This window comes from Aulonocara stuartgranti, assembly GCF_965226115.1.
Source record: "Aulonocara stuartgranti genome assembly, chromosome: 14".
In the NCBI taxonomy this organism is placed as follows: domain Eukaryota; kingdom Metazoa; phylum Chordata; class Actinopteri; order Cichliformes; family Cichlidae; genus Aulonocara; species Aulonocara stuartgranti.
In genome coordinates, this window is record NC_138950.1 from 39,805,322 (window position 1) to 39,817,653 (window position 12,332).

Genomic DNA, 12,332 nt, shown 5'->3' on the forward strand with positions numbered 1-12,332 from the left:
TATACACCACAAACGATTATTTTGTAGGGGTGCAACGATACACAAAATTCACGGTTCGGTTCAGTTCGATACTTTGGTGTCACGGTTCGATATTTTTTCGATACAAAAAAAAATGTTCATGCCTTTTTAATTTGTCATTTATTAAATTTTCACGGCACATTCCGCACCACATCTCTGTGCGTTCATCATTTGTTTGAAGCCAGCTCACCTCCTGCAACTACTTTTCCGAGAATACGTGCTTCTTTTGTGGTTCGGACTCCTGACATTTCTTTGGAGGTGGAGGAACCTCACAGTAATTGCTTAAAGGAGCTTCTTCGACATCTTTAAGAGTTCTAAACAAATGTCTGTCCTCCTCCTGAAAATCTTTTGTACGCAAACACGCGTTGCAACTTCTTATCTTGTGCGCGTTTTTTATTTTGACAGCGAATGCGCACCTGCAGACCACTTATGTGCAGCCCTGGTTATTAAGCTCGTCATATCGCAGCCACAGAAATTCTTTTGTCCATGAAACCATAAAGCTGCACTTTCTTTTTGCCTCATAGTCTGATTTGTCATAACTTTTGCATTTTGTGGTAAGTTTTTCTTTGGCTGTCACTTCTTCACCCTGACCTGTCTTATTTGGCTCAGCAGAACTGAAATATATATCCTGCTGCTTTTACACACGCACTCACATAACGGTCAGCGATTCTCTGCGCGATCAACCTCTCACATGTTTAAGCTGCGGGAGATTTCACTTGTCATGTTTGCATAGTAAGCTAACGATTAATAAGACGATGTCAGAGGAATTGGTGCACAAATTATCATCACTCACAGATCAGTGCTGTCGCTCTCTATACACAGTTCGCACGATTGCAAAGTGAAAGCAAAAAACAAGCGCAAATTCAAACGCGATTTCAATATGTCACATATTGACAGTGGCTCACCGATGCCAATGACATAATTACCCAGCTACATTTCTGAAAGAATGCAAAAGCATTGACATATATTTTTCCTTCCTGCGATAGCCCGACAGGCAGGGAAGAGATAGATTTTGGTAGCCCGACTGGAAAAATTTTGCGAGCCCTGTATCTGATTGAGGAATCACTCATCTTTGGAAAAGAGAGTTTATTACTGAGAAATGTCTCTTTCAAAATAAAAGCTATACTATCCGCTTCTTCTGGGCTATATTCTCAGCAGCACATTAAACATATCAGGTCCCCATAAGGAGAATCCTGTGCTAACGGCTGTCTAAATGACTCGGGTAAAGTTAGTAGCATGCATGCTTGTTGTTTTTGTCTTTGCACTAGGATGATGTCGGAGTAAATGTGCAGTCATATTCGTTGTGTTCCCACTAGTGCTGTCAGGGTAAATCTGAAATGATGTTAACGCCACAACACAGCGAATCTCCGTTAACGAGCTACCCCTGATCGCCCCGTGCATGGGGCTAGACAGCCAACACGTTAACGAGCTAACTGCGCTAACACACTAGCTCCCACCCATGTAATTGAGCATTGCGTGGCACATCCAACATACTGTTTTACTTTAGTCCATGACGCGCTTACCTTCAGGGTCATACGTCACATGAAAACCAAAATAGTTCCAAACGCCAGATCTGAATGAGGGTGGGGGAGGTTCAATTTGCCATGTTGCAAGGAGCTCAGCTTCTGTCTTGCTAGCTTGCCCTGCGCTCAGTGAATCTGAGTTCGACTACTCCGCCTAGGCTGCACTGTCGAGTGCAGATCCACTGAGCGCTCAACACAGACAGCATCGTCAGAAGGAAAGTTGATCAAATAAATTTAAAATTTTGTATTGTTCGATACATATGCGCACCGAACCGAAAGCACTGTATCGAACGGTTCAATATCGATACGAGTATCGTTGCACCCCTAATATTTTGATAGTCGACTAGTCAGATCATCATCCATTGGACGTACAGCTTATTGCACCAGCAGCATCTGCTCCTATATAACTATCATTAGCTTACAGCTTGAAGTGTTTAAGGTATGTGCTAACTGAAAGTAAAGACAAGATGATAGTTTATTGAATTTTAATGAAATTTGCAGATTGTTTCGGTGAAGTTTAATAAACTCCTTGCTATCTAAAATATAACAGGACACCGGAGTAAATTCTGGAGCATCTCACACTTCTGATAATCAGCTGTCTGCTTGACGTTTATTCAGCTGTGTAAAAACTATAACTTTAATCTCAGCCAAACCGATTTACTCAGCAACAAATAAAATACTACAAAAAGCCAAACAACAACATTTTTAAGTTCTCTAAGTGACTTATGTATGTTTAACCTGAGTAGCGAAAGACGGCGGTGGGTTTGAAAACGATTTGCCGGGAGTCCGGTGTTCTCACGGCTCTAGTGAGCCTAGCCCTGAAAATATGTTAAACGAAGAAAAAAAAAAAAAAAAAAAAGAAAAAGAAAATATGTTAAACGTTTATTTTGTGACCCAGAAAGAATAATAAGAGTAATATTAAAACTAACTAGCTGCCACCATTGTTGGAAACTGAACTGGGCCGCGCTATGAATTCTGGGACAGAGCTTCTTCTTCTTCTTCTTCGGGGTTTAACGGCAGCTGGCATCCTTGTACATGCAGTGCTGCCATCTTCTGTTTCAGTCCGTTATTACACTCTTAAATCCTGCTATTATTCCTGCGTCTTTTGTGATCTTACAAAGCTTCAAACGACGCGTCGACTATTAAATCAGTCGTCGACGATTTTGATAGTCGACGTAATCGTGACGAGTCGACTAATCGTGGCAGCCCTAACTCCCAGCAACACAGCATATTTGTTCCAAGCTCCATGAAGTGGTGGTGAACCCCTGCAGAGATCAGGCTTTGTGGTTCAGGCTCAGCTGACCGTAACACGACCCGTCACGCATGCTTCCTGTTGCTGATAGATCAGGGTTTCAACAGGCATATTTGAGGGTTCCCAGAAACTCACAGTAAAATGTTTTATAGTGCTTTTTAAGACACGCCGATCCCTCCGCAGAGCCCCCCACTGCCATTTCACCGCATGTACAGCCGCATTGTTTACCTCCAGCTGAGACGGTGGAGATCCCCGTTGATCTGACTCTGCGACAGGAAGTCCAACAATTTACACCAGGCTACAAAAATGTTGTGGAGCTGCCAGCCGGCTGATTACAGGTGAGCGGGCTGCAGTCTCGAGAGAACTTCATGCAAGCTTTAAAAACTCTTATGGCTTCAGTGCTGACACTTAAGCACTTTTTACACAACAAGAACATTGCTAATTGGGCAGCTCCGTTTCCCACGGTTACACAAAATAAAAGCCTGGCTTTTAATCTGACCCATGTCAGTTTTCGGGGTTAGCGGTAAGAGTCGTCATAACTGTTGCAGGTCACTCTGTAGCTCTGCTGACTGTGGGGGCGCACAGATTTACTCCCCCAGCTTTCTGCAACACTAATGAAGAGGATTTATATTCAGTACTAGAGCAGGGCGATATGGCCAAAAATATTTATCACGATATATATTTGAAAATTTGCGATAACGATATAACCGACGATATAATTGATGCGAGACAAAATACAACTCCACAACATTACTAGCGCAAAAAGACAACCTTCCATTTATTTTCACTTAAACAAGAAGCTGGTTTTTATGTACATTAAAGCTTTATAAAAATGTAACAGTGCAAATGCAAATTCCTTGCTGAAAGTTTAACCAAAAGGCATTTCCAGTAGAAATGGGCTGACATATCCTGAGCATAACCATGTATAATATCCACTGAAGTTAAAAAGAGGTGCTTTGCAACATTAAACTGCAGTGTGCAGTACGCATTTTTCGGACCATAAGGTGCACGGGATTATAAGGCACATTAAGCGAAACAAAGCAGTCAGATAAATCAAACTTTATTAAACTCATTCTTCTTGCTTCCTCCACTTCTGTACCATTGATTCATTAATGTTGAATTCTCTGGCAGCGGCTCTATTCCCATGTTGTTGCAGTATATTAATGACTAACCTCGTATTGTGGATGGATTATCTCAGTTGTTCTCCTGACTGAAGTTTGGTCCGTTTACAGCATCCTGCCATGCGATTGCATTTGTCTCTAACCATGAAGAACCTTCACGTTAACTTTTATAAGTGGAAAAGTGTTAGTGTTCGTCCTCCAGCTTCACTGTTTATGTTATGCTAACATAGCTGTGTCGCTAGCGATCACGTAGCACATCATTATATACCAGCTAGCCCAACTTCAGTAACCCTACAAACGTCACTGCTGTTTAGTTTCCTGTCTTCATTTATGTTGGAAGTGATAGCAGAGCTGTACGTTTGATTTTTTTCAGAAATCTTTCAGTCAGAACATGCTATATCATGCTTAGGTAACTAGCGAAACTAGCGAGCTAACTTCCGCTAGCTTCCTGCTAACTTCTAACTCCGTTAAATGTAATAACTTTTGTTTTCATGGATGCCTGGAAGTTAAACTTTATAGTTACACCTGGTAAAGCAGCAATGCTGATCGTTTTATTAAAGATGAAAGAATTTAGACAGTTTTTAACTCTCAGTGATGCTGCAGTGTTGTTTGACCTGAAGCATACGGAGTTTAGGACCCAGATTACTCCCAGATTTAAGAGCATCTTAGTCCGACAAATACGACAATAACGACGGCCGCTTGCATGTTCTGCAAAAAAATGTGCTTTGTTGTGTATCTGACGGACAAACACCAAACCAGTTCCACATCACTGAAGTTGCAGCGTTTTTACAAACCAGTTCTGGTTCATCTGTTTCACTCAACAATCGGCCATGTGCGTATGAAAACAAAGGCACTGCGCATGCGCGTTTTACTCCCATTCTATCGCGATATTTCATTTTCCTATCGTTGCCTAACATTATACCGGTATTACCGTGAACGGTATAATATGGCCCAGCCCTATTCAGTACCCACCTTTTACCCCACCCACCGCCACAGCTTCACTGGATGTTTGTCATACTCAATAGCACTTGCTGTTACCATGGTTACCGTGGACTTAAGTTTTAACATTTTTTTTAATTGTAGGATTTTGTCCTTTTAAAGAAAGCAGTAATATTTCATAGGAATAGTCTGTGTCATGTTGTTGTCCTACAGAACATTGTGCAGAAACAGCTGATGGTAAGTCTCCTGCTCAGTTCCAGTTCGTATCTGTCCAGGAAACAAAAACACCGTCAGCACTGCTTCAGAGTTTTGACAAGGGGGCAAGCTGTAGCTTAGTAACAGCAGAAGAGAGACATCCCATCTTTGTGTTGTTATTTAGGACACTGATGAAGCCGCCCTAAGGTCAGTGAAATGTCACAACTCACTGCCTGTCCTGCTTTTTCTTCCTCATTGCAACACGGCCGGCAGTCCTGAAGCGTGGAGCTCCTTAAATGCTCACGTCCATCAATCTTTCTGACAGTTATGTGGCCACTTTTTGTGGGATGAAGAGGAGAGGGCGTCGCAAGCAGCCATCAGGGGAACTGTACTGCAGCGCTCCTCGTCTCAGTGTTTCGCAGACAATGCGTGATGCTTTCCATATTTAACCCTCCACATTCTGTGAAACAGGATCCAGTAAAACCAGCAAACCAAATCATCGTAACGTGCAGAAGGGAAGGAGCTCTCGCTGCTCATCAAGCTCCAGCGCTCCAAGGTGAAACCCTGAGAGCTAACAGACCGGAGCGGCTCCGTCACTCACCCTGCAGCATGAAGCACCAGGTTAACATCAGCACTGCAACGCTTTACTCACACCGCAAACCAGCGTTTGAATCAGACTGCGCTACTATTACCAGAGCTGTGTTTAATAAGCAGAACCAGATGCATCTTCATTTATTCCAGAACCACTTCTTACTCATGCCTACATTACCAACAATTCAATTTGCCTGCACACAGTTATGTCAAGGATTTGGGTGGGTTAGCAGAGATGATGAGCATGCTCCAGAGGTCTGTTGAGCTCAGTCACTTTTTAAAATAAGGCCCCAAAATCATCCAACTCAAGTGACAACACTCACAGACACCCATAAGGCTCCAACTTTGTTTTCCTCATATTCCACAATACTCTGAACAACCTGGATTTACTGCAGCTGCTGCTGAAATTCATTCTTTACATTATCCACACATATATACATAAACAGTGGTTCAACAGACCGCCTGCTTCAGAGTGCTGTCGTTAGTGCAGGGAAACAAGCAGCACTGTATCCTGACACACCTGTACTGGCAGCAGACAGAAAAATGTGCCACTGTTACTGAAACTTGTGTCAGCAGCTGTTTTTCAATGTGCTTAAACACACTGAAATCTGGGAATTAGGAGGCCTGGTTCAGTGTGCCACACATCACGCCGCTGAATGAGGCCATCAGGGAGTACACTTACTACGACTCCCGGTTACATGTCGAACGTTCACATGAACGCAGCAGAACATTGCCCCGAGCATCACACCGACTTTCATAGCACACTCCTGCTGCCATTTCATCATACACAACACACACAGCCAGCAAGATGGAAAAATGTACTTTGTCCTTTAGGCCAGTCTCCTCCTGTCATTGCTCCACGGTAGGGCTGGGCCATATCATATCATTCATTGTAATACCAATACAATGTTAGGCAACAATAAGAAAATAAAATATCGCAACAGAATATGAGTAAAACGCGCATGTGCAGTGCCTTTGTTTTCATATGCACATGGCCAAAAAGCATGGCGGCAACAGAGAATAAGAAAGGCGGATCGTTGAGTGAAAGAAATGAACCAGAACTGGTTTGTAAAAACGCTGCAACTTCAGTGATGTGGAACTGGTTTGGTGTTTGTCCGTCAGATACACAACAAAGCACATTTTTTTTGTAGAACATGCAAGCGGCCGTTGTTATTGCTGTATTGTATGTCAGTGCGCCCCAGGGCAGCTGTGGCTACAACTGTAGCTGCCTTCACCAGTGTGTGAATTTGAGAGTGAATGAATAGTGGTATTGTAAAGCGCTTTGAGGGGTCCCGAAAAGCGCTATATAAATGCAATCCAATATTTTTATTATCATTATTATTATTTGTCGGACTAAGATGCTCGTAAATCTGGGAGTAATCTAGGTCCAAAACTCCGTCTGCTTCAAGTCCCAAAGTCAAACGAACACTGCAGCATCACTGAGAGTTAAAAACTGTCTAAATTCTTTCATCTTTAATAAAATCATCAGCTTTGCTGCTTTACCGGGTGTAACAATTAATTTTAACATCCAGGCATCCATGAAAACAGAATTTATTACATTTCACGGAGTTAGAAGTTAGCAGGAAGCTAGCGGAAGTTAGCTCGCTAGTTTCGCTAGTTACCTAAGCATGATATAGCATGTTCTGACTGAGAGATTTCTGAAAAAATTCAAACGTACAGCTCTGCTATCACTTCCAACATAAATGAAGACAGGAAACTAAACAGCAGTGACGTTTGTAGGGTTACTGAAGTTGGGCTAGCTGGTATATAATGATGTGCTACGTGATCGCTAGCGACACAGCTATGTTAGCATAACATAAACAGTGAATCTGGAGGACGAACACTAACACTTTTCCACTTATAAAAGTTAACGTTAAGGTTCCTGATAGTTAGGGACAAATGCAATCGCATGGCAGGATGCTGTAAACGGACCAAACTTCAGTCAGGAGAACAACTGAGATAATCCATCCACAATACGAGGTTAGTCATTGATATACTGCAACAACATGGGAATAGAGCAGCTGTGATAGAATTCAACATTAATGAATCAATGGTACAGAAGTGGAGGAAGCAAGAAGAATGAGTTTAATAAAGTTTGATTTATCTGACTGCTTTGTTTCGCTTAATGTGCCTTATAATCCCGTGCACCTTATGGTCCGAAAAATGCATACTGCACACTGCAGTTTAATGTTGCAAAGCACCTCTTTTTAACTTGTGTGGATATTATACATGGTTATGCTCAGGATGTGTCAGCCCATTTCCGTTGGAAATCCCTTTTGGTTAAACTGTCAGCAATGAATTTGCATTTGCACTGTTACATTTTTATAAAGCTTTAATGTACATAAAAAACAGCTGCTTGTTTAAGTGAAAAAGAATTGATGGGTTTTTGCACTAATAAAGTTGTGGAGTTATAAAGTATTTTGTTTTTGTCTCGCGTCAGTTATATCGCAAATTTTCAAATATATATTTGAAAATAGTTTTGTCCATATTGCCCTGCCCTATTGTGTACTATATATAAAAACCAGTCTATTTATCACATCATCCAGGTGGAGAAATGGTTCATGTGGCACATGCTGTTGCAGTGTTTGGTGCTTTGTATGAGACGTGTCAGCCTCATACAGGCTGAGGTGAAATACAGCAAACCAGGCTTATGCATGAGTCACTGGGAGCAGGACACACACACAGCAGCAGAGCAGGATTAGCACCGAGTGAAACATTAACATTCAAATCAAACAAGATCCAGACAAAGAGGTAACCCAGTGTAAAGACTGCTCCCTGGGTAAATGCAGACACGTGCATAGACTGCGCTCTACCACCCAACATCTGACCACAGGACACAGCTCAACTTGATCCCTTTGCCTGTTTGAACGCCGCTGTGCAGTTTTACCCATGTTCATACATGAACATAACTCTGCAACCCTACACCAAGAAATCCATCTTCAACATTCCTGACAAAAGCTCCAGGAGCTGGAATGTACTCAGAACAGCACCATCAGACACAAGCAGTTCACACGGAGATCAGGTTCAGTTACTCACTTCAGCTTTTTTTTTTCCGTCCTACAAAAGATATCATCAACATTGTTCCTCATAAACGCTCAGCAGCAGCTGAACATTCTGAGCTTCTCCTGGACAGACGATCAAGACTCTGATGGAGAAGACTCCCGTCCACTGTTAGACAGAGTGCAGCTCCACAGTCTTGAACCGTGGATAGAGACAGCAGCTCTGGACCGAGAGCTGCACTAACCGGAAGCTACAACAAGTGGAGAGCATCCTGTGCCACTATACTCAGGTCGAGTGCTGCACTTCAACATGGTGGAGCTGGACGAGACCGCCGCTCTGTTAGTTATTGTCATAAAGTGGATGCTGAAGTATATAATTATAATACCGCAGGGCCTCGCGAGTGGGCTTTATGACAGAAAGCAGTCTGCATGGCACTGATATTCTTGTGGTGCTTGTACATACCTCATTTTTTCAGTCAAAATTTGGATTAAGAAATCACACACACAAAAACAAAGTGTTAACTGCTCCAAGTATCTCGCCACCATGAAAGGAAAAACATGAAAGATTTCTATTAAACGCTCACATTTGCTTCCCACCCTTCTAGTGCTTTCATATTTCTTTGGAAGGATGGAGGCGGTCGGCTCAGTGTCTGGTAGTACCAAGGAGTGGATTGCACCAACGATATGCACGGGCATTCAGCCCATTCTCCACCCTCCCCACTCCTCAGCTCAGCTGTGTGTGTGCGTTAGGGGGTGGCAGCGTGGCCAAGAGAGTCGACGAAGCCCGACTGAAACAATGACATCATCTCTGCAGGACTGGCCGGCAGAGAAGTCTCGCTGCACTCTCACCTCGAGCTGACTGTCCAGTGTCCATGCTCAGGCCGGCCGGTGGTTTAGTGCAACAGGGACGAGACACAACTGAGCCCCTGTTCTCCTCCCAGTGTGACTGCAGACCTCCGAGTTCTTTGCAGACTCACAAAGCAAGGTGTTCCAGAACTTCCACACCAAAATAATGCATGAAAGCAAATGAAAGGCAGGCAAATGATAATGTTGAACATCCTTGTTACTGTGTGGTATGCCGCCACTCGATAGAAAATGATGAATGCTACAAAGATCTACTGAGACATGGGCCCAAGTTGGCCCACACCGAGAAGGCTCTGCTTGATACGTCTTACAGCAGCTTTACAAACTCGACCAGATAAAAACCAATGAGGTCGTTTTCATACCGGAGCAGATGCACACACAGTGGGCTGCGTGCAGACAGCTCACAGTGAGACAGTGTGGTGAATTTTAAAGAGGGTTTGAGCACCAGAATCAGCACACAAGCATCAGAGCAGAGCGTAAAGAGGCGCGCTGTTGCTCAGAGGACCGCGTCTACTGCTTTCAGGGTGGAGAGATCGATGCTGCTGTAAACGCAACACCAACTCCAGCTGATCGGGCAGCTCACATGCACCATGCACGTTTTTGTTACACACTAGTGCAGTTTGAAGACATGGGTGGTGTGGGGGCATTGAAATGTACGGGATGTCTAAAGTGAGAAAGTGAGCGCCCCGTCAGTTGGGTTGTGTGACATATTTATTGGTCTCTCTGTGCACATCTGTCCAACTTCTTAAACAGAACAGTCGTGTAGAGCAAAGTCTCAAAGATCAAAACTGTGGTTATTGTCCCCGATTGTTGTTTTTGAATTGTCTACGCTCAAAATACCCACAAATCGCTTGACAAAGCACATTCCTTTTGTGCTGTGTGAGATCCAGCAGCTTAACGTCTGTCTGAATCAACTCGAGATGGAAAATGTAGCCTTAAAATCCACAATGAAAATCAAAAACTTTCAAGGACATTTGCGATAATTATATTTATGATGACTTAGAGAAAGAAATTGCAGTGACTGCAGCTTGCAGATAGCAGCATTGATTTGTGCTAACAAAACAAACAGCATTATCCATCCTTGGTTTCCACTGTCACTGATGCCACGAGGTGCCGGCAGCAACAGCAGCGACACAGCATAAGCTAAAGTTAGGCAGTGTTTTCCCTGGAAGTGTTGGTAAATCCTGTTTTACAATAACTAAAGTAGTTTTTTCTTGTAATTCCCCAGGAGCCTGCACAATGTTGCCTCATAATAAAAGTGAGAAATATTTTCTACCTGGGACGTTGTCGAGCTTTTTAACCAGCTGCTTTTACCACCACATAACTGCATCAGTAATTTCCATCCACCATTTGCTCCGCCTGTGATTTAGAGTGTAAATAGCAAATGCTACAGCGATGTTTGGTTTACTCTTCAGCCTTACATCACCAGCTGTTAGCATCGCCTCCTTCCTAGCTTGGTTGTCTTTAGCAGTGTGTTTTTTGGCTCAGCGGTTGTCGCTTCCCCCTTTAGTGGTAAGAGTTTTCTTGCATGTTTGGTGCTTTGTCACAGGCTGTAGAAGCAGCTCAATTTTTACTACACTGAAGCCTGAAACATGGCTCCTGCTCTCAGACATGCCTGGGCTGGTCTTATTGTGTGGCACTAGGTAACAAAAATACACACTGCAAGTCCAACGTCCAGTCTAATGTATGAGGTTTAAAATTGTCTGTGTAATTTTTATGTGTTCATTAATCAGAATTTTAAGCAAGTCCTAACACTGAAATGCAGGCGGCTCATTGGTCAGATTAGTTTGCTGAGTGTGACTAGTGTGAATGCTAGCAGCAGAAGCCTTCTTTGCAGGTTAGCTTCCAGCACTGAATGAGGACCAGCACTGTGCTGCAGCCTACAAAGAAAGGTTGATTTTCTACATCAAAGCACTGCCGACCAACACTGGTTACTGTGGTTCTCATCTGTTTTACTTCACAGTTTTTTTCACAACTTCCTGAGACAGAGGCTGCTGCATCCTGCCGTACAGATACATAACAATCAACAGACATTAAGAAAATATGAATAATCACTTTAACTGGTGAATATCTCAGGTGAACACCAACAACTGATCATCTAATGTACCAGCCGTGCACACCACCAGACAGTAATCTATGACAACATGTTTTATTTCCTCTCTGTGTCAACATCTCAGTGTATGTTTAAAAAACAAAAAACCTGTGACATGGGTGTGGGAGAGCCCCACCGCACCTCAGTGAGGTTTGTAAGTTTGATGTTTCCCTTACTCTCAGCCTGAAATTCAAACTAACGATCCAGCTGAGCACAGAACCATCCAGGAAGTGGATTGCAGGTTGTAGTGCATGCTCATGTCAGTCCTTAAAATTATGTAATATTAGATAATATTAGATGTGTTTTTAACAGTTTGGCTCATTGCTGTGCATTGAAAATGAGACTGTTGATGGGAGCATCAAGTTAAAAATGATTCTCAGCAGACGCAACAGCAAAGCTGGTCAGAGAAGAATAAATGCAGAGAGACCTGCAAGGAAAACCAGCTCCAGAGTGTACACGAATCACACTGGACCAGTCCCGACCAGTTTGGCCATTTCAGTATCTGATGGGTCCCTTATCTTTGTTAAGCTCTGCTGCATTGATATCCCCTGAGAAATAAGAAGCATTTGAGACTCTGCCCCTCTCCAGGCAAACCATAAGACGGATCGAGGACGTTGCAGGAAATCTGGAGCTTTGTTTAAAAGCCAAGCAGATCATTTTGACTTTTTATTTTTGGCTCTGGACGAGACCTGTGAAGTCCATGACTAAACCCAGTTACTCATATCCCAGCTTGCACAT

General features: G+C 43.1%; 1 protein-coding gene across 4 annotated transcripts in view; it reads right to left on the minus strand.

Moving 5' to 3' along the window:
- The window catches only part of sorl1 (sortilin-related receptor, L(DLR class) A repeats containing), an 86,859-nt gene that overhangs the window by 67,356 nt on the left and 7,171 nt on the right, over positions 1–12,332 (minus strand). Inside the window, exon 1 of one of the 4 annotated variants that reach the window (XM_082504223.1) lies at positions 9,102–9,123. The exons of the other annotated variants lie outside the window; for them this stretch is intronic. The gene's annotated coding sequence lies outside the window, so the exon portion shown is untranslated. Of the gene's footprint in view, positions 1–9,101; positions 9,124–12,332 lie in introns of those variants that run through there. 4 annotated transcript variants of the gene reach the window in all.